Source organism: Mustela lutreola, chromosome 4, assembly GCF_030435805.1.
Source record: "Mustela lutreola isolate mMusLut2 chromosome 4, mMusLut2.pri, whole genome shotgun sequence".
Taxonomy (NCBI): Eukaryota; Metazoa; Chordata; class Mammalia; order Carnivora; family Mustelidae; genus Mustela; species Mustela lutreola.
The window spans coordinates 118,073,809-118,093,858 of record NC_081293.1 but is presented as its reverse complement, the minus strand read 5'-3'; the positions used below and the strand labels follow the sequence as shown (position 1 = coordinate 118,093,858).

Below are 20,050 nucleotides of genomic sequence, written 5' to 3'. Positions count from 1 at the left end.
GGATGGCATTCTGAGGCTAAGCTGTGATCTTCTAAATAAATTACCTTCATCTATGGGGAGCATTTCAAAGAGCACAGGGCTTGAGTTCTAGTTCTGTCATTATCTCTGTGTGGTTTTCTTCAGTTTCTTCACTTTACTGGCTTTCACTTGCCTCCCGTGCAAAATGATGAATTAGGAAAATATGATCTGGGCGTGCTCTCCAAAGCGCTGGTATAATAGAAGGTTCCTCGTGCACCTGAGGCAAACATGAACGATAAATGACACTAAAAGCTCAACTGTGGGGAGTATGTGTCAGTGGAAAGAGCACTGTAACATGAGCCAGAATCTGTTCTCTGTTCCAAATCTGGCTTTATTACTTAGCCACTATAAATACTAAGTAACCCAGTTAGTATGTCTGAACCTCAATAGAATTAGCTGTTAAAGGGGAATGGTAGCATTGAAAAATATGAGTAACAAGTTAATGTGATCACATTTATACATTTAAGTGACATATACAGGCATATAGTTTATGTCTAATGAAATTATCTGTGTATGCATTAACTTTAAAATGATATGACTAAAGGATATGACTTTTTATTCCAATTTCACAGTTATTCTATGTGTGAACTATATTTGTATATTTGTTATTAACTTGAGAGATGAATCTAGTTTTACTGTACTATAATTAATAGTGATATTACAAACAAAACTAATAATATATACATTGCTGCTTAGTGCGTAAAATACCTGAGGTCTACCATCAGCAAATAAGTTGAGTTCATTAGCAGTTTGGCCCCCCACTTACTCCTTCATTTACTTGTGGGTGCCCAGTGGACTATAGTTATTTGAGAACTTAATATTTTAATGTTGTTAGAGGTATTAAAATCTCTTCTTTTACTTAGTGCTCTCCTATGGTAATTTAGGCTGAGACACATGCCTGTTTTATGGCTAAGACATTTACTTGCTTATTGTCACATTTACAGGAAATTTGGCAAAAATACCCAGGAAAAGAAAGTGGTTTACACACGAGTATTGTTTCTTGTTCACATTGTTAAATATGAATAATAGTGGAAGTTGACTGAAAATATTTGGAATACAGAGCACCTGAATGGCTCAGTTTGTTAATGTCCAACTCTTGGTCTTAGCTCAGGCCATGATCTCAGGGTCATGAGATTGAGCCCCATGTGGGGCTCAGTGGGGAGTCTGCTTGAGATTTTTCTCTCTTCTCTACTTCTTTCTCCCCCTTTGCTCCACCTGCTCATGCTCTCTCTCTCTTTCTATAAAATAAACAAAAAATCTTAAAAAAAAAAAAAAGGAAAGAGAAAATATTTTAAATACAAAGGCTGTGTTGGTCATATAAGCTGCCTTACACTATGTAAAAAATAACTACCTGTATAACTCATAGAAAATACTTATATCAAAGAAGTCAGAGTTTATAAACAATAAATTTTGTAGCATATTTTCCTGTAGGCTTCGTGACATTATTTAGTGGCATTCACTAGTTTGCATGTCTGCAATAATAATGCATTGTATTTTACTTAAATATTATATTTGTGTAACAAAAAACCAAGTGGCTTAACATACAGGAGCATTCTAAGAGTAGTATGATTAACATTATGACCTTTTCTTTTTGTTTTTAAAAATAAAGACTGTGTTGTCTAGAAGGTGAAAAAATGAAACCAAATATTCATGTTAAATTTCCACTAATTTCATGATAAATCAGATGTCATGAAATTTAATAGCAATATTTAAAAATAAAGTCTTACTTAAATTTTAGGTTCCAGTTAAATTTTGAGGTAGGTGTCCTGAAACCATTCAAATGTAGACACGTTTTGTGAACCAGGGAGGGTTGTCCTGAATCTACTTTAGGCATCTTTCCAGTGTTGAGAGTTTGGTTTTATACGGTTTGGTGCCAGCTTGTTAATTGCCTCCTTGTACATAGAACTGATCATTGACTAATAAGGCTGATTTGTATATATAACTTTAGGGAATCAATACCATTGTTTGCAAATACACAAGGTGTAGTTGGATGAATAAGATACTCCTTTTTCAGGTCACCTAACTATCTAGGAAGAAAAACTAGCAAGCATTCTCAAATCTCAGGATCTTTGGATTTTTCTGTAGTTAAAGCTGAGGACCAGTAGAATTGACATTGTAATAAAAATCACTGTTATTCCTTCAGGATTAATCATGAGCTCTAGGCTCAGGGTTACCACTTAGTGTGTTATTTATCAAGGAAACCTGAGAAATGCCTCTTCTGCAGTTGACACTTTCAGAATATATAGAATAACAATCATGTGCTACTCACCTAAACAAAGAAAGACCTGAGAGCTTTTATATTTGTCAAACTTTCAGGATATCTGCATCTCATGTGGTTTCTTCAGTAAAGTCCCCATTTTTCTATGTTAAATTTTCCTCCTTCTGCAGTGTTTGGGCGATTATTCCCTTCCCTCCTCCTTGCTAGAACATTCTCATACCTTACCAGTACTCTAAAGCCCTCAGCCAGACTAAAAAATCCATCTTTGATATCTGCAAGTCCACTGAAGAAAATAGAAAATTGGGTTACTCTCGGTGTTAAGGTTATAGACCTATTAACTATGTTGGGTCCTTAAGACTGAGTCAAGCCCACAAACCAGAACATCAAGACTACTAATGCAGTTGGAGGTAGGGAGATACCCCCTGCTGCTTCTTTCTCATAAATACTTAGCAACTTGTACATTTCTTGTCAGGAACTGGGAACCCATTCTTTTATTATTATTATTATTATTATTAACAAAGATCAAGGAAGTTCTCTATAAAATGTTTAGTTAAGATGCCCATCATTGAGAAAAACCAGTCTTACAGTATTCATCCCCACTAACCAGTTTCAAACAAGAAATACCTACCTGAAAAGTAATTATGAGGAAGAATATATTCTTTTAAGTTTTTCTCATATGTATGTATTTTTGTCTCATTGTCAGTAAATAATTTTAATCTTGGTGAATAGATGTAGGTATGATGGAGTTTGTCCATTGACTGGAAACAAGATGGACTGTCCTAAATTGTAGATCCACCTCTTAGAAATTGGTTCCAATTACTTGCTCCAAAAGAACAATTCTTTTACTTACCTGAGGCTGCAAGGAAGGCCTTAGCATGCTTGAGTTACTATCTACAGTCATGCCACATGATCCCAGGCAGCATTTTAGCAGATTCTTGAAGTCTTTTCTCTGCAGGCCCAACTCCTAAGTCTCATTTCAGTCAGCTATGTATAGCTGCTAAATGCCTTTGCATGCAAATAGCCCAAAGGTCTTGGTTCTGTGGGATCATCAGGTCTTGGTAAACAGCCTCTTTTTTCATGACTTGAATGATCCCATCCTTACCCTTTCATATCGACTCAAGTTTAAAATTAAGTTAATAGAACAAAGCCCAGTGGTGAGCCTGACATAAAATCAAGTAACAGACAATATGAACCTTTATGTCAGGACTGAAGGAGTAGGCTTCATGTGGAACACAGACCACAGAGCTCTGTTAACTGCAAATAATTCCTTTAGGATTAAGATCACATGTAGGTATAAGTGAGACACCAAGAGGTAGAAATAAGTAAGTTGATCTGGCAATCTAAAGAAGTACTCTAAGTGCCTGGAAGGAAGCCCTTTCTTTGGGGGAACTGTCCGCAGTGCTGAATTACCCATGAATCCTGCCTGACCTCCTTCCTCCAGTTGTCTGCAATGTTGCATTCATGGTGTCACTGACCATTTGCACTAGTTGTCTGCCTCAAACTTTGTTCTGAATGTCATTATTAACTAACCCCATGTCTCCTGAGCTGTGCCTGGAATCTCATTTCATTAACTCATCTACTGAGATTATCCACAGTCATGTTCCAGAACAGTACTTCTGTCGTATCATCAATTACCGTATTTTGCTATTGTGCTTTAAGTGGAAACAAGACTATTTTTCTATCTGTTGAAGAAGCCACTGATCCTAAACTTCAGTGTTTCCTTTACATAAACATAACCTCAATTGTAATATTGCCCCAGTTTTTAAGAAGACTAAGTCAAGACCAGCAAATTATTTGGGCATCTAACAGAATATAGTACAAGTATGACAACTCACCATCACTTCAATTCTCTGGTTTTTCATAGACATAGATCTAACATACATGGACTTGAGCCTACTGCAAACAGCACACCTTTTCCTTTTTTAAACACCTTTACCTTCATAATCCCTCATAACAGGGATTATGAAAGTCAATATGTTCACTTCTGTGCATAAAAGTATGGTCCTTCCTGGTATGGCACATAAAATCCTGTAAAAAAAAAAATGTTAAGTACCTGGTGCCTGGGTGGCTCAGCCTGTTAAGCATCTGCCTTTGGCTCCAGCCATGATCCTGGGGATCTGGGATCGAGCCCTGCATTAGGTTTCCTGCTCAGGGGAAAGTCTGTTTCTTCCTTTCCTTCTGCCCCTCTCTCTCTCCCTCAACCAACCCGCTTATGCTTTTGCAGGCATGTACTCCCTCTCTCTCTCTCAAATGGGCAAATAAAAAGTCTTTAAAAAAAATTACTAAGTACAAATAATTTTCTGTGAAAATAACTTAAGCAGTTCATGATGAGAAAAGAGAAACAACAAATTTTACATAAATCCATTTCATTTTACTAAAATCAGTATCAACTTTTTTAAAAAATCATAGCCTTGATACATTTATTATTGAAATGAGAATTTCTGTTTTCAATCAAGATAACATTGGGTGATAAAGGGATACTGAAACCAAAGAAAACTCATTACTGGTACTATAAATAGTATTGAGAAATACTGTTCTTCTAACAATCCAAGTTTCTACCCACTGAAATGTAAATAATATTTCCTGAAGGGCAGATCAGTGCTTAAATTAATGCTAAGATTGTTGTCATTCCAGGAGACCAAAATGAGATAAAATGTCATTGTTTTTCTTCTTCCCTTACACTCTATTACACGAGAAAATTTTTACCATGTAAATTATAACCTCTGTAACAACAGTAGATTCTTAGAGCTTGCAGTTAAAGGGGGCCAGTTGTTGTTATATATACAGATTATAACATGTTTTTATTTTGATTCTTGCTACTTTTTCTCTCTTTTGGCAGTATTCCTACGGTGGAAGGTTCTAAGCCATACATTTGGGTGTTCATTTTAGGAACACTAAACATTTACACATAAAGCTCATTAAATCTTTATTTGACCAGTAGAGGAAAACACATTAGTGAAGTTTTACACCCCTTTGGGATCTTATAATGCCAGGTTTTTTTTTTTTTTCTTTCCTTTTTTCTGTAAGTGATTCCATCTGTATTTAGAGCTGTTGACAGAGGGTGTATGATTTTTTGCATGCTGCTTTGCTCTTGTGTAAGGCACAAAGCTAGACATATTATTGTGCTTTAAAATTGACAGAATATCCTTTTGGTTTGGGACCTTTTGTAAATTCAGCTTTTTCCAAAATATGTAATGCAAATGCCTATTTCTAAGTATTTTTCTCCCTAAAGAAACTAGAAGAAACAAATCAAGCAATTAATTAACTAATTTAATACTATTACTATCATATAAATTATAACTTAAAGACTAAAGTCAGGGAACATGAAATGACTTGCTTGTTATTACCAAAAGTACAACATTAACCAATTTACTATAGCTCTATAAATTTTTGTTCAGTTGTAGTTAAAAGGAATAGGAACTGCGTTTTTGGAGCATGTCATTAAAATAAAGGCAATATTCATGGGCATAGGACTCACTTCAGCTCTCTCACAACCCATAATGGTAATAATAGGTAAAGTCTAGGTTTCCAAAACCGTGATAGTCAAGATTTAATTAATTTCCTTCAAGGTCATGTCTTTAATCACAATGATTTTCTAACTCCTGTATATATCCCCTGTAGTTTTTTGTTGTTGTTGTTGTTTTTTTCTGAAACAAATTAAGACTTCACCTGAAAAGAATGTAATGCCCCTCATTTCATGGGAAGAAAAAAAATGCATGACTTCAAAAATTTTGCTGGTATTTCCACTGCTTCAACATGCAGACCTATTTCCCTTTCCTGATGGGATGGATATTTTCAGATGCTCTGAGTTGTCTTACTTTAAATTGACTCATTTCATAGGAGACACACAGGAGTTTTGGTCACTTTGATTACTGTGGTCTTCTACATGAGAGCATCTGTTTCTGAAATAACATCAACATAGTGACGACCAACGACTCTTGCCATTAGTGTTAGATTAGACATACAGACATTTTGAAAGAGATGTTTTACTTGCCTCAGTTATTTTCAGTGCTGTCTGAATGTCCCCTTCCAAAGTTTTTTTCAGAGACTTCATTTTATTTTACAGACTAATGACTTGAAAACTATAAACTAACATCCTTCTTTACAAAAGTCAGTTTTGTATTTGAATTTCAGATCTGAAAAGTAAAACTTCTTGAGACAGTCTTTCTTATATCTTTTATAGTCCTGCTCTTAAGAACAGAAGAGTCTAGAATCTGATTGACCATGGATGTTCTTTCTCTCAGGAGAAAGAACACTACTGCTCTGTCTTTAAAAAAAAGGAATCATGTTATAGAGGAGTCACACCACATGAAAGCTCTTCCTTGTTGAGGCTTAGAAACTCTGGCAATTAAAAAAATAAAAATAAAAGAACCTCTGAAAATTACAGGAAATCATTCATACACTAGATTAAAATTTAATATGGTAATACAGTCTGTCCTTCCTTATGTAATCATTAGCTCTCTTAGATCTGTTATAGGTTGTATTTGTAACAACCAGATAAAATTAGGATAAATGATTAACATACATGAGACTGTTTTCATGAAAGCAAGTTCTAAAGACCTACAAATGTGAATTTTAAAAGACCAGTTAAAAACACAGATCGATATTAATTATTAATTATAATAAAATGGAGAGTTTGACTTATACTGTCTTCAGCCTATTTATATTAGCTATGCTGGCCTCCCTTCTGTTCTTTGAACAGAACAAACACATTTCTACCCATCTGGGATCTTGAATTTGTCATTTTATTCTCCAGGGCTACTTGTTTTACAAATAACTACATATTTCATTTTCTCACTTTAAGATTTTCATTTAGAAGTCTTCAGGAAACTCTTACCTGACAACCAAATCTAAAATTATACCTGCCAACATTCTCCTACCCCTTCCTCTGATTTGTAGTTACTATATAACTGAAATTATAGCTTGTATCTTATTTGTCTATTTGGTTATTGTCAGTATCCAAGCCACTTGAATGTAAACTTAAGGTCAGAAAATTTATTTGGATCACTGCTAATTCTTAAGTTTAGGGTGGCCTCTGGCACTGAGGAAGCACTCAGTGAATATGAGTTGAATAAATGAATGGATGCCTAGATTCTTTCCTCAAACTCAGCAATGGAAACCCTTTTTCTCACATAGAAATAGAGCGGGGCCTGAGACCCTAGGACACATCGACTTCCTAATTCAAAATGTTCTAGGTCAATAGTATGGAGTTGCAGCACCAATTTGACCTCAGAATCTTGCACTAGATTAAGCTTGTATGATAATTGTACTAATTTCATTTTTGTCTTAATTCTCATGATTAACCTTGTGAATCCCTATTCTGAGTTCCCATACCTGTTTGTCTGTCAGTACCCTACAAACTATAACACTGTCTCCAAAATATAGTTCTTACCTTGCTATGGTCATTCCTCATAGTTTGGCTTTTTCACTACAGTAATGAGTGATTTGTCAAATCACTCAAAATCAAAACCTATAGACTTGGCCAACAAAACTGTATCTCCTAATAAAACCCTTCTCCACTCAAGTTCTGTTAATTGTACTTACCTCAATACTTCTTGGACTTATGCCCTTTTGTATAATCCTTGTCTTGTTCATGTTCTTTTTTATTTTTTTTTTTCCGTAAGTATTACAAAGACTTTCTTGATTTCACTACCTTCAGTACGGAAAGTCAGTGAAGAGTTGGAGGCTAGAAGTAATGAGGCCATACCTTTGGAGAGAGAAAAAGATGCTAGGTTGTATTAGAAAATATGCAAATTCAGAAAGTTATTTTAAAACAAAGGAATTAATATGTGTGTTCTCTCACTAAAGAAATGTAAAGGCATTTTAATTAACGTGGACATATGGTGCTTGGAATATATAACATTTCACTAACATTTTCTGGCTGGCTTTCAATAAACTATAAGGGAGCACGGGTTTCTTTATTATTCTTTTATTCTTAGAGAATTAATGGAAATCAAATTTTATTCCATTATTAATTCTACACTGCTGATAAGATTTCTACTCCTGCCTCATCCTTCTCTTTCTTTCATTTTACATGAGAATGGCTTTAAATTTTCTTATAATGTGTGAAAGTTTTATTTCTTTCACCAAATAGTTAATGGACTAAGTGATAAATATGAAAAATTCATAATTTAAATTGGAATACTGATGCTAACCCAAACACTGAACACAACATAAGGAGTCAATATATAGGAAGCTCAAACTGAGATGAATCTTATGATGATGGGTAAATCAAAGAAAAAGAGTTAATTTAAAATTTTCCAATGAGTTTTCTTTCTCCCCATCCCCACACTTTCCTTTCATACGTAAGAATGTTACTCAACAAGCATGCACTTGGCTAGAAAACCCCGCCCTCTGACACTGTGACCTGGTATTGAAGAGTGCTGTTTCCCAAGGGCATCCGTTCCCTCAGGGCTGGTCCGTAAGCACAGAAAGATTTCTCCAGGTCAGGTCCCTCGGGATGATTTCCAAGAGGATTAGAAACTTCCAATTTCTACTCTGGTTCTCTGAGGTCTCCATTAAACTTCCAGAGGAAAAAAAAAATCTGATGCAGCTATGTGGTTTCACTAGAGAGGAAGCAAGCATTATTACACTTGAAGTCTAACTTGTTGCAACAAGGGTGCTTCCTATCATTTCTACCTTCAAGGATGTTCAGGAACACTCATTTTCAAATAGTATTTGCAAGTTTGCTGATGTTAACCACTCTCTTCTCCTCTATCCTCCAGAGCACGAGTTTCTTTATTATTCTTTTATTCTTAGAGAATTAATGGAAATCAAATTTTTAAGTCTCATTTACAATAAAATGTAGCAGCAAATTAGGAGAGGGTGCATGCAATGATTTATGTAAGGGAGAGAGAAGTGGGGTTGGAGACTCCTGAAGGCCGACACACTGACAGCCTGACAGTGATTGAGGACAGGGGAAAAGTACAAAAAGTGTACAGAAGAAATTAAAAAACAGTGTCATCTAGGGTCGTTTGTTATAGGGGAAGCACTCATCAGTCTCCCAGAGGACAGCAGAATATTGCAACCCAGCAGAGCTATTGATTTTCCTAATAATGACCCCGAGCTATCCAGAAAAGGTTAAGTCATATGCAGAAAAGTAATATTTGAGGAAGATTTCCTTCAAAGGTGATTAAAATTTACAAGTTTGAACTTCTGAAGGAAAAGGCTAGAATATTCACCTAAAGAGAATACCACAGTCCCCCTGAAAATGCCAAGGAAACGAGATGAAATATTTTAGCTATTTTCTGACTGGAAACAAATTATATGTATTCAAAGTTATATTCAAATTAACTCTTAATCAAATTGTCTCAATAATTTATAAACACATTCTATAAATGTAAATACATCATATTCTTATGTCCCAAAACATTTTAAGTATATATGAATATACTTAAGAAAAATGATTAGATAGTTTCCAATTATAATGAAATTAGAAACTACATATTCCTTTGCCTTGGTAATGTTTGTCATTTTTTTTTTAAGTCAGAAATCCTATACATTGTATATTTGCAAAGCACCTAATGAATATGCTAGACTTAAAATAGATCTATAACACTACTGGTGTATTACCAAACTGTTAAAATTAATGTATTAATAAAATGCAAATGTTCAAGTTCATCCATTTTTTTTTTAGGTCTTAGTGTAACAGTATGTTGACTTTTTCTTACTTTCTGAGACCGCCACCTTTCTGCCAAGGATCTTGAGGAGTGATAGGTACAGGCTACTTTCTCAAAGCCCCAGTTGAGAAGGAAATATTATATCATTACCTTGGTTTGTTTTCATGAAAAGCTGACATTCAGATTGTTACATATACTCATCTTTGAAGCAAAGCATATTAATCAGAAGTTAAAGGTATTTTATACTGGAACATTTTCTCCGCCCATCACAGTATCACACTTTTCCTTTATATTAATAGTCCTGTCTTTGCACTAACCTCTTTTTAGTAATCTTCTTGTTTGTTTTCTTTTCAGTTATTTAGCTCCTGTCATATTTTCATTTTATCACAATTCATATTTTTCCTTTATTTACATTTTTATTTTTTTTAAGATTTTTTCTAAATTCCAGTTAGTTAGCATACCAGGTACTAATAGTTTCAGCTGTACAATACAGTGATCTAACACTTCCGTACAATATCCACCGCTCATCGCAGGTGCCTTCCTTACTCCCCATCCCCTATTTCACCCAGCCTCCCACCGACCTCCCCTCTGGTAACCGTCAGTTTGCTCTCTACAGTTAAGAGTCTATTTCTTGGTTTGCTGCCCTCTTTCCCCTGCTTTGTTCATTTGTTTTGTTTCTTAAATTCTACATATGAGTGAAATTATATGGTGTTTGTCTTTCCCTGATTGACCTATTTCGTTTAGCATAATACTCTCTGGCTCCCATCCCTGTCATTGTAAATGGTAAGATTTCATTCTTTTTTATGTCTGAGTAATATACGTACTCCCATATGTATAGCAGCGTTGTCTGGTATAGCCTAATTATGGAAACAGCCCTAGTGTCCTTCAACTGATGAATGGATAAAGAAGATGTGGTGTATATATACAATGGACTATTACTTAGATTTTTTAATTTATAAGTCAAGTGTTTTGTTTCTACCCAAATCTCACTGATTATTTGCTTTCTTTATTCGTACTTTGTTTATCCTTTGCTTTCTTCTGAAAATTGGTATCTTATATTCCTACCAAATTCCTACTTTATATTCTAAAAATCTTCCCCTGTTGGGATATGCTACATTTTATGCTTCATTTGGTCTTATTCCTTTGTTTTTGCTCTTATATTTCAATATATATATTTTTTAAACTAGTAAGCTATAGGTAACAGCAATGTGAGGAATGGAGATGATATTCACAAATGTTCCCATAAGACAATGGCTTGGTGAATACAGCAGAAATTTATTTAAAATTTCTCTGTGCTGCATAAGAAACAACACTGCCCTAGAAATATGCATAAATATGGGTGTTTTGTTCAAAATAAGTTGTGTGGTTTGGCATGTTTTATGCCTAAAAACTGATGTAATTTACCCTGATTCACCACTTTTTCTATTTAATTCAGTAACCCAAATGGTATATTGGTAAATGCTCTCTTGTCAAATGGGTTTACTTACTTGATATTTGCTGAATGGAACTAATAATTTCAGTTAATACTTTACCTCCTTTTCTCTTTATCATTTAAAAAATCAAATTATTATCCATGAGGATAAAAATATATAACATTTTCTTCTTTATTGGTCTTTACTCTCCAAAATCTCATCCTTTTATCTAGGCAACCCTTCTTAGTAGTAATTAGGAGGCTATTGGGGAAGGGGATAAAAATAATCTTCTGAGTATATAAAGATATTAATAACACAGACATGACTTTATTTTCAATTCTTTTTATTTCTTATTTTATTCTTTAATTTGAAATTTCACTTCATTTTGAAACCATCCCCTGTAAACATTCATTCTCATTTTGGTTAATCACATCCTCTATATTCTTATTGCCTATTATTTTCTATTCTGGGTATCCTTACAATTTTCATAGATTTAATTCTATTATATACAATTTGAGACCACACTTGCTTCTTGATAGACTCCTGTAACTTCCTGTTACACAATTAGACTCAGAAATATTATTTAATGGAATTATTACATTCTTCCAACATGGGTTTCCAATTACTTGAAAAGTGTTTTTGCTTTCCATGTTTCATTTAAAATTTGCATACTTCCTGTATTCATGAAAAAAATGCTTCCTCATGGCATCTATTTTATAGAAACAAGAGAAATAATAGAAACATATAGGAAAGTAAAGCTATATTCCCAAGAGTGAATGAAAGTAGATCATGCCTCAAAATAGCGAAATATTGATCAAGGTCTGTCAAAGGTAACAAAATGCATTAAATATGAGCATGAAAATATTGAGACACAATATTGCAAAACTAGAATTTAAGTAAGGAAGAGACGCTGCTAGGGGGAGGGAACAGCCAAGTTGTTAGAGAATGGACTTTGACAGGCCTTGCCAAGGCACAGTCATTTCAACTTGTAGAACAGTCATTTGAAATTTTTTTGTGCTAGCAATCCACTTTCAAGTACAAGAATTGTTGGCAGTGTGCTTGAAGGAATTAAATAGTGTTATAATACTGCAGTTTTCAGAGAGCTACAATACTGCAATCTTAAGAGCTGGGTAATTGTTTGATGGAGTTGTTTGCATCCCAGGCTACTCGCTGTATTCTAGAAAAGTTCTGACCTCTTTGATGTCAACTAAACCATATCCTTATGTCCATCACATTTATTGAAACAGTATCTGTGTGGAGGAAAGCAAAAATGAACTATTGGGACTTCATCAGGATAAAAAGCTTTTGCACAGCAAAGGAAGCAATCAACAAACCTAAAAGGGAACGTATGGATTGGGAGAAGATATTCACAAATGACATATGAGATAAAGAGCTAAAACCTATAAAGAATTTATCAAACTCAACACCCCCCAAAAATATAATCCATTCAAGAAATGGGCAGAAGAGATAACTGATACTTCTCCAAAGGAGACATACAAATGGCCAACAGACACATGAAAAGAAGCTCAACATCACTCCGCATCAGGGAAATAAAAATCATAGCCACGGTGAGATACCACCTGACACTGGTCAGATTGGCTAAAATTAACAACAGAAGAAACAACGGATGTTGGCAAGGATGCAGAGAAAGGGGAACCCTCCTACAACTGTTGGTGGAATGCACGCTGGGCAGCCACCCTGGAAAACAGTATGGAGGTTCTTCAGAAATAGAGCTATCCTGTGACCTAGCAATTGCACTACTAAGTATTTACCCAAAGAATACAAAAATACTGATTCAAAGAAATACATGCATCACGATTTGTTTTTAAGATTTTATTATTTATTTGAGGGACAGAGTAAGAGCAGGAGCAGGGGGGAGGGGCAGAGAGAGAGTGAGAAGCAGACTCTCCGCTGAGCAGGGAGCCAGACTCTCAAGGAGCTCAGTCTCAGAAACCTGAGATCACGACTTAAGCCCAGGAAGATGACTTAATCTACTGACCCACCCAGATGCCCCATCCCAATATTTATAGCAGCATTATCTAAAATAGCCAATTATGGAAATAGCCCAAGTGTCCATTGATTGATGAATAGATAAAGAAGATGTGGTACATACATATACAATGCAATATTCCTTAGCCATAAAAAAGAATGAAATCTTGCTATTTGTAGTGACATTGATGGACTAGAGAGTATTATGCTAAGTGTATGAGTGAGTCAGAGAGACAGATACCATATGATTTTACTTATACGTGGAATTTAAGAAACAAAACAGATGAACATAGAGAAAGGAAAAGGAAAATAAAATAAGGTGAAAACTGAGAGGGGGGCAAACCAAAATAGATTCTTAACTATAGAAAACAAACAGGGCTGCTAGAGGGGAAGTATGTGGGGGATGGGGTAATTTTGTGATGGGCATTAAGAGGTCACTAATGTATTGAGCACTGCGTGTTATATGCAACTCATGAATCACTAAGTTCTACCCTGAAACTAATAATACAGTATATGTTTAGTAAATTAAATTTAAGTTAAAAATTTCAAAAAAAAAAAAAAAAGAAAGAAAGAAAGAAAGAAATAGAATCTGTCCTCATTTGCAGCCAAAAACAAGTTCTAAAAATATGTTAGAATGCAGAAGATAGCCAGTGAAGGACTGCAGTGCTCCAGGAAATAAAGAATTGATAGGGATGCACTGTGACCCAGAGAAACCAGAGATATTTGTCCAAGTATACAAATGAAGCCTAGGAATTGCAAGGGCAAATGCCAGTCTTGAATCTGGACAAACTTGGTTTCGAACCTGTACTGAAAAGGCAGCAGTAGGAGAACATGAGCACCTTATTTAAATGACTGATGAGTTGCACATGATAGAGAAATGAGACTTGTTCTGAGTGACCTTAAGGAATGGAACTAGACAAGCAATAGATAAAGAGACAAAGATTGTGACTTGATATAAAGAAATGCTTTCTAATATCCAGGGCTAATAAAATAATAAACCAAATGCATTGGTAAATAGTTGCTGGGGTTGTCGAACCTGGGCTAAGAGCTCTCTTGGCAGTGCTGTTCTCGAGGGGATTCATGGATAAATATTTGGACCGAAATAACTACAACATCAAAACATCAAAAATAATACTAGATGTGATGGTTAATCTTATGTGTCAACATGATTGGGCCATGGGTTGTCCAGATATCTGGTTAAAAATTGTTTCTGTGCGTGTCTGAGAGGGTGTTTCTAGAAGAGATGAGCATTTGAATTGGTGAACAAAGTCAAGCAGATGGCCTTCTCAAAAATGTGTGGGTATCACCCAGTCTGTTTAAAGCCTAAGTAGAACAAAACGTTTGAGCATGATTGAATATGCTGTCGGCCATACTGAGCTGGGACATTGATCTCCTACCCCTTGGTGCTCCTAATTCTCAGACCTGAATAGCCTATTCTGTTTTTCTGGAGAACCCTGACTAATACACTGGGTACTGTGCTTTGCGCACACAATAATTTTATAGTGCTTCTTTAATGAAAGTATTATTTTAATCCTTTTCATGGAGGAGGAATCTGAAGTTCAAAGATGGTTAGAAAATTGTAGGAGGGCTCTCAGGTAGTAAGTGACAAATTTGAGATTGCTTCCAACATTTTTTGACACAGAATTTGTGCTTGGAATAACATTTTCCCATTGGAAAAGTATTCAGTCAATGCAAGGTCAGTTTTGCTTATTTTCTTTTCCATAACTGGATGACTGGCTCTGAGTCTCCGCTCTTCTAGTTGTGCCTTTGTGACTTTCAGGCTACTTCTACCATAATATCCCATCATTCTAAACCATATGTTTACTAATGTGTACTTAGAAGAACACAGGACAGTGAAATTCTACTCCCACTCTCAAAGAGGGAAGAAATAGTCTGAGGTCAAACAAGTTTGGAAAATATAGAATACTGCCACCATATCATCCTTGAAAGATTTATATTACAAATTTGTATTTTAAAGTTTTGAGAAGTCCTATAGTAAAGAAACCTGTTTGAATTTGTATTTCTGACCCTTTCAGACCTGCTAGACTATGGAACTAATTGTCATGGAGCTCTATTAAGATATCCCCAGAACCAGTGTTTTTGGAGCACATGTTTGAAAGCAACACTAACATTCAACCCTGCAGGCCTCCATTGTATATTGTGAAAGTCAAGTGATGGAGCTGGATGCCCTTTAAGAGTTCTTACAGCCTACATTGTATAGTACTGGTATTCTGTCCAGACAACCAAGTCTTTACTGACTAGTCATTAGACTCTGCTGCTAGAAACCTGACCATGTCAGTTTGTTCTCCCTCAAAGTAAACCAGAAAGGAGAGACCAGATTTGATAATAAAGACAAAAAGTGGTTATGTCCTCAAGACCAGTATCATACAGTATCATGCCTACAGTGATTTAAAACAATATTTCTTAAATTTCTCTTTGCATAACTTAAGTGCCTAGCATCCCTCTAACCACACAAGAAGTATTTTATTATGTAAGTCAACATAGTTGTACCAGGAATTAAATTATGTTAAATTAGAAATTTTAAGTGAGACACTAAGATATAATAGCCATTAATAATGACAATAGTAATATGATGAAAATAGCAATAAGAAACCTTTGCTGTATCTTAGACTCTATTCAAAGATGTAGAATTAAGTAGATGTAATCATTTAATCTCCTCAGATATAAATGAAGATATCATTTATTCTTCATAAAAAACCTATAAAGTAGATGTCCTATCATTATTATTCTCATTATGTAGATGACACTGAAGCCCAGGAAAGTAAAGGAAACTGAATCCCAAACCCAGCAAGTGGCAAGCAGCTGGCATAGAATAATTAACCTGCATGACCTCAGATCAAGAGAAGATCTTAATTTGTGTTCTCTGCAGTTTGGGAGACCTAGTAGACTGGTATCTATGTTGAGCCTAAGAAATAAAAAGGCTAGGCATCCAAATGAAAATGAAGTAGTAAAATTGTCCCTATTTGGAGACAAAACATGTTCTTCTATATAAGAAATGCTGAAATCTCCATAAAAACAAAAAGCTCATTAGAAGTAGTAAATGAATTCAGTAAAGTCATAGGACACAAAATTAAAAAAGAAAACAGTTGTGTGTTTTTTTTATACCAACAACAAACTATCTGAAAGGAAATTAGGGAAATAATTCCATTTACAATAGTACCAAAAAGAATAAAATACTTAAGATAAACTTAAGTAAGAAAGTAAATATTTGTATACTGAGAATTTCAAAACATTAATGGTAAAAATTTAAAGAAGACACAGATAAATGGAAAGATAGCCCATATTCATGGATTGGAGGTTTTAATATTATTAAATGCTATGGTAGAGGCATAATGAAAGCATGTAGACCAATGGAACTGAATAGAGTCTGGAAGTATGTCTACACATGTACAGTCAACTGATGTTCAACAAGGATACCAAGAATATATAATGGGAAGAGAATAGTTTCTTCAACAAATGGTGCTGGGAAAATTGGATATCCATATGCAAAAGAATAAAATGGGATCATTAATTTATAACATACATAAAAATAAAATAGATTAAATACTTAAAAATAAAACCTGAAACCACAAAATTATTAGAAAAAACCATAGAGGGAAATCTTCATGACATTGGTCTTCACAATGGTTTCATGGTTATGACACCAAAAGCCAGGCAACCAGAACAAAAATAAATGGGATTATATCAAACAAAAAACTCCTGCAAAGCAAAGGAACAACTCAATAGCAAATAATTAAAATAATAATCCTGTTTAAAAGTAAGTAAAAAATCTGAAAGGACATTTTCCCAAAGAAGACATACAGCCGATCAACTGGTGCGTGAGAAGATGTTCAACATCGCTAGTCATCAGGGAAATGCAAATTAAAACCACAGTGAGATGAACCTTCCCAATGAAATAGAATGGCTATTAACAAAAGGACAAGAAATAGCAAATTTTGCCAAGGATGTGGAGAAAAGGGAACCCTTGTGCACTGTTTGTGGAACTGAAGCCACTGTGGAAAACAGTATGGAGGTTCCTCAAAAAATTGGAATTACCATATTATCCAGCAGTTCCCCAACTAGGTATTTATCTGAAGAAAATGAAAACACCAACTCAAATACATTCACCCCCATGTTTACTGCAGGATTATTTATAGCAGCCAAGATACAGAAACAACTAAATGTCTATGGGTGGATGAATGGCTAAGGAAATTGTGGTATATACAGTTGACCCTTGAACAATGTCATAAGGAAGGGTGCCTGGGTGGCTCAGACTTTGGCATGTGCCTTCAGCTCAGATCATGATCCCAGGGTCCTGGGCTCGAGCCCAGCATTGAGCTCTGTGCTTAGCAGGGAGCCTACTTCTCCCTCTCCTACTCCCTCTGCTTGTGTTCTATCTCTCACTGTATCTCTCTCTCTGTCAAGTAAATAAATAAAATCTTTAAAAAAAAGTCACAAGAAAGAGGAAAAATTTACAGTACTGTACTATATTTACCAATACTATAAATTTATGTCATCTGTTTATAAGATGAATTGTCAGTACCTATATCAGTATTGTCTTACTTAATACAAAACACTTTGTAGTACTAGCACTAGATATCAAAAATAAAAAAATAATAATGTGAAAAAAATCACATTTATTTCCAGGTAAAATGCTTCATGCATTGATAACAAAGAAGCAGCAATATGATTGCTTTATGGTAGCCTAGTGTAATCTATTGGAATGCTTCACAGTAGCCTAGCATATATATTAATGAGTGAATGATTGTAAAATTTTTATGGCACACAGTATCACTATCATATTTATAATAGAGTATTAGAAATATTTTTATGTGATGATAGATTCATACCCAGTTTCTCCAATTATGAGAGAGAGGTAATTTTTTCTTGATTTGACTTTTCTAGGTGACACAGTTCATCTGAGAGTTTTTTCAAATTTCTACAACCTCCAAAAATTTTTCCAATATATTCCTGGAAAAATATCCACATGTAAGTGGGCCTGTGCAGTCAAATCCATGTTGTTCAAGGGTCAACAGTATATACAATGGAATACTATTCAGCCATAAAAAATAATGAAATCTTGGGACGCCTGGGTGGCTCAGTTGGTTAAGCAGCTGCCTTCGGCTCAGGTCATGATCCCAGCGTTCTGGGATCGAGTCCCACATCGGGCTCTTTGCTCCGCAGGGAGCCTGCTTCTCCCTCTGACTCTGCCTTCCACTCTGTCTGCCTATGCTCGCTCTCGCTCACTCTCTCTCTCTCTGACAAATAAATAAATAAATAAAATCTTAAAAAAAAAAATGAAATCTTGCCATTTGCAACAACATGGATAGCCTCAATGGCACTATGCTAAGTGAAATAAGTGAAAGGAAGATAAACAACTTATACTCTCTCATATACAGAATCTAAAAACAAAAACAAAAGCAATCTTGTAGATAGAGTACACATTGGTGTTTGCAGAAGGTAAGGGTTGGGGGGGTTGGAATGGGTGAAGGAGGTAAAAAGGCAAAACAAACAAAAAAACCCTAAAGCATTAAAATATGTAATGAGCAATGAGTATTTCTGGAAGACAGGAAACCAGAGAAAGAGAACACAGGTTTATTAATTTAATCTAATTCTATTATCATCATTTGTTTATAAGTCTTTTCCAGTGGACGTTAAGCCTTTTTATTCAGGAAGAATTCATTATTTACATTCATCGCCCAGGAACACACCTTATCTGTCACATAGTAATCAATAAATTGCTACTGGAAGCAGGGAAAAAAAGGTTAATCTCCAAAATATATAAGGAACTCCTAGAGCTCAAATGATTTAAAAGATAATTTAAAAAAAAAAAAAAACCCTAATAGCCCAATTTAAAAATGGGCTGTAGACTTAAATAGATATCTCTTCAAAGAAAATCTACAAATGGCCAATAGTTATATGAAAAATTGCTAAATGTCACTTATATGTTTAACTACTAATGAGATGCGATATATGAGGCAGTTTTCATGCAGAGGTTGCTCACTACAAAGGAAGAACCCTGTGAAGTGTCTCTGACTTCTAACAATTACAGGTACTATAGGCTTAGGACACAGGGCCTTACCCCTGGACTTGTGCTGTTGTAGGCTGGAAAATACGTTCATCGCTCTCTGCTTCTTCAGGTTAATCTGTCCGGATTGAAAATCCTCAGCAAGAGTGTTTGACTGACCAATATTTGGTTACATGTCTGCACCCTAGCTGCCCGAGTTCAGAGTGATTTTTTTTTTCATACCTCTGGGGTGGGAAAGCAGGATCCTTATTCTCACAATATTCACACAATGATGGACTTCTTAAGCAGAGAGAAGGGGTTCAAATGCTGGACAGTCTAGCAGCAACAATCCTGCCCAGCTGCAGTATTAACGGCACTGGGCAAAGGTCCTCATAGGAGATATATTCAAAAAGCAGTGACATCTGGGTATTATTGTTAATATAATTAATTCCATTAGTGTTCAGGCTCTCAGACCTTAGAAAACTTGTGATATATTTACAAGTATGTATAAAGGATGGGGAAGAGATTAAAATGAAAATTGGAAATGGTGAAATCTTTTTTTCTTTTTTTGATAGAAGAAACAGCCACATATGTGAGAAACAGATGCAAAGATAGCAGAAAATATAGAGGAAGTTATGGGAGGGGTATGTTACGCCGAATACAAGGGCATATAAACTGCAAGACAAGGGGAACTTTTATAGGGCAGTCATTTTAACTATATATTTAAACACTATTAATGCCATAAAATCCAAACACTATAAACCTGGATTCTTTGTTAAAAGTATGC

At 35.1% G+C, this 20,050-nt stretch overlaps 1 protein-coding gene across 8 annotated transcripts in view; it reads left to right on the top strand.

Moving 5' to 3' along the window:
- Nucleotides 1–20,050, top strand: part of MAGI2 (membrane associated guanylate kinase, WW and PDZ domain containing 2) — a 1,359,941-nt gene that overhangs the window by 766,802 nt on the left and 573,089 nt on the right. The gene's annotated exons all lie outside the window — the stretch shown is intronic.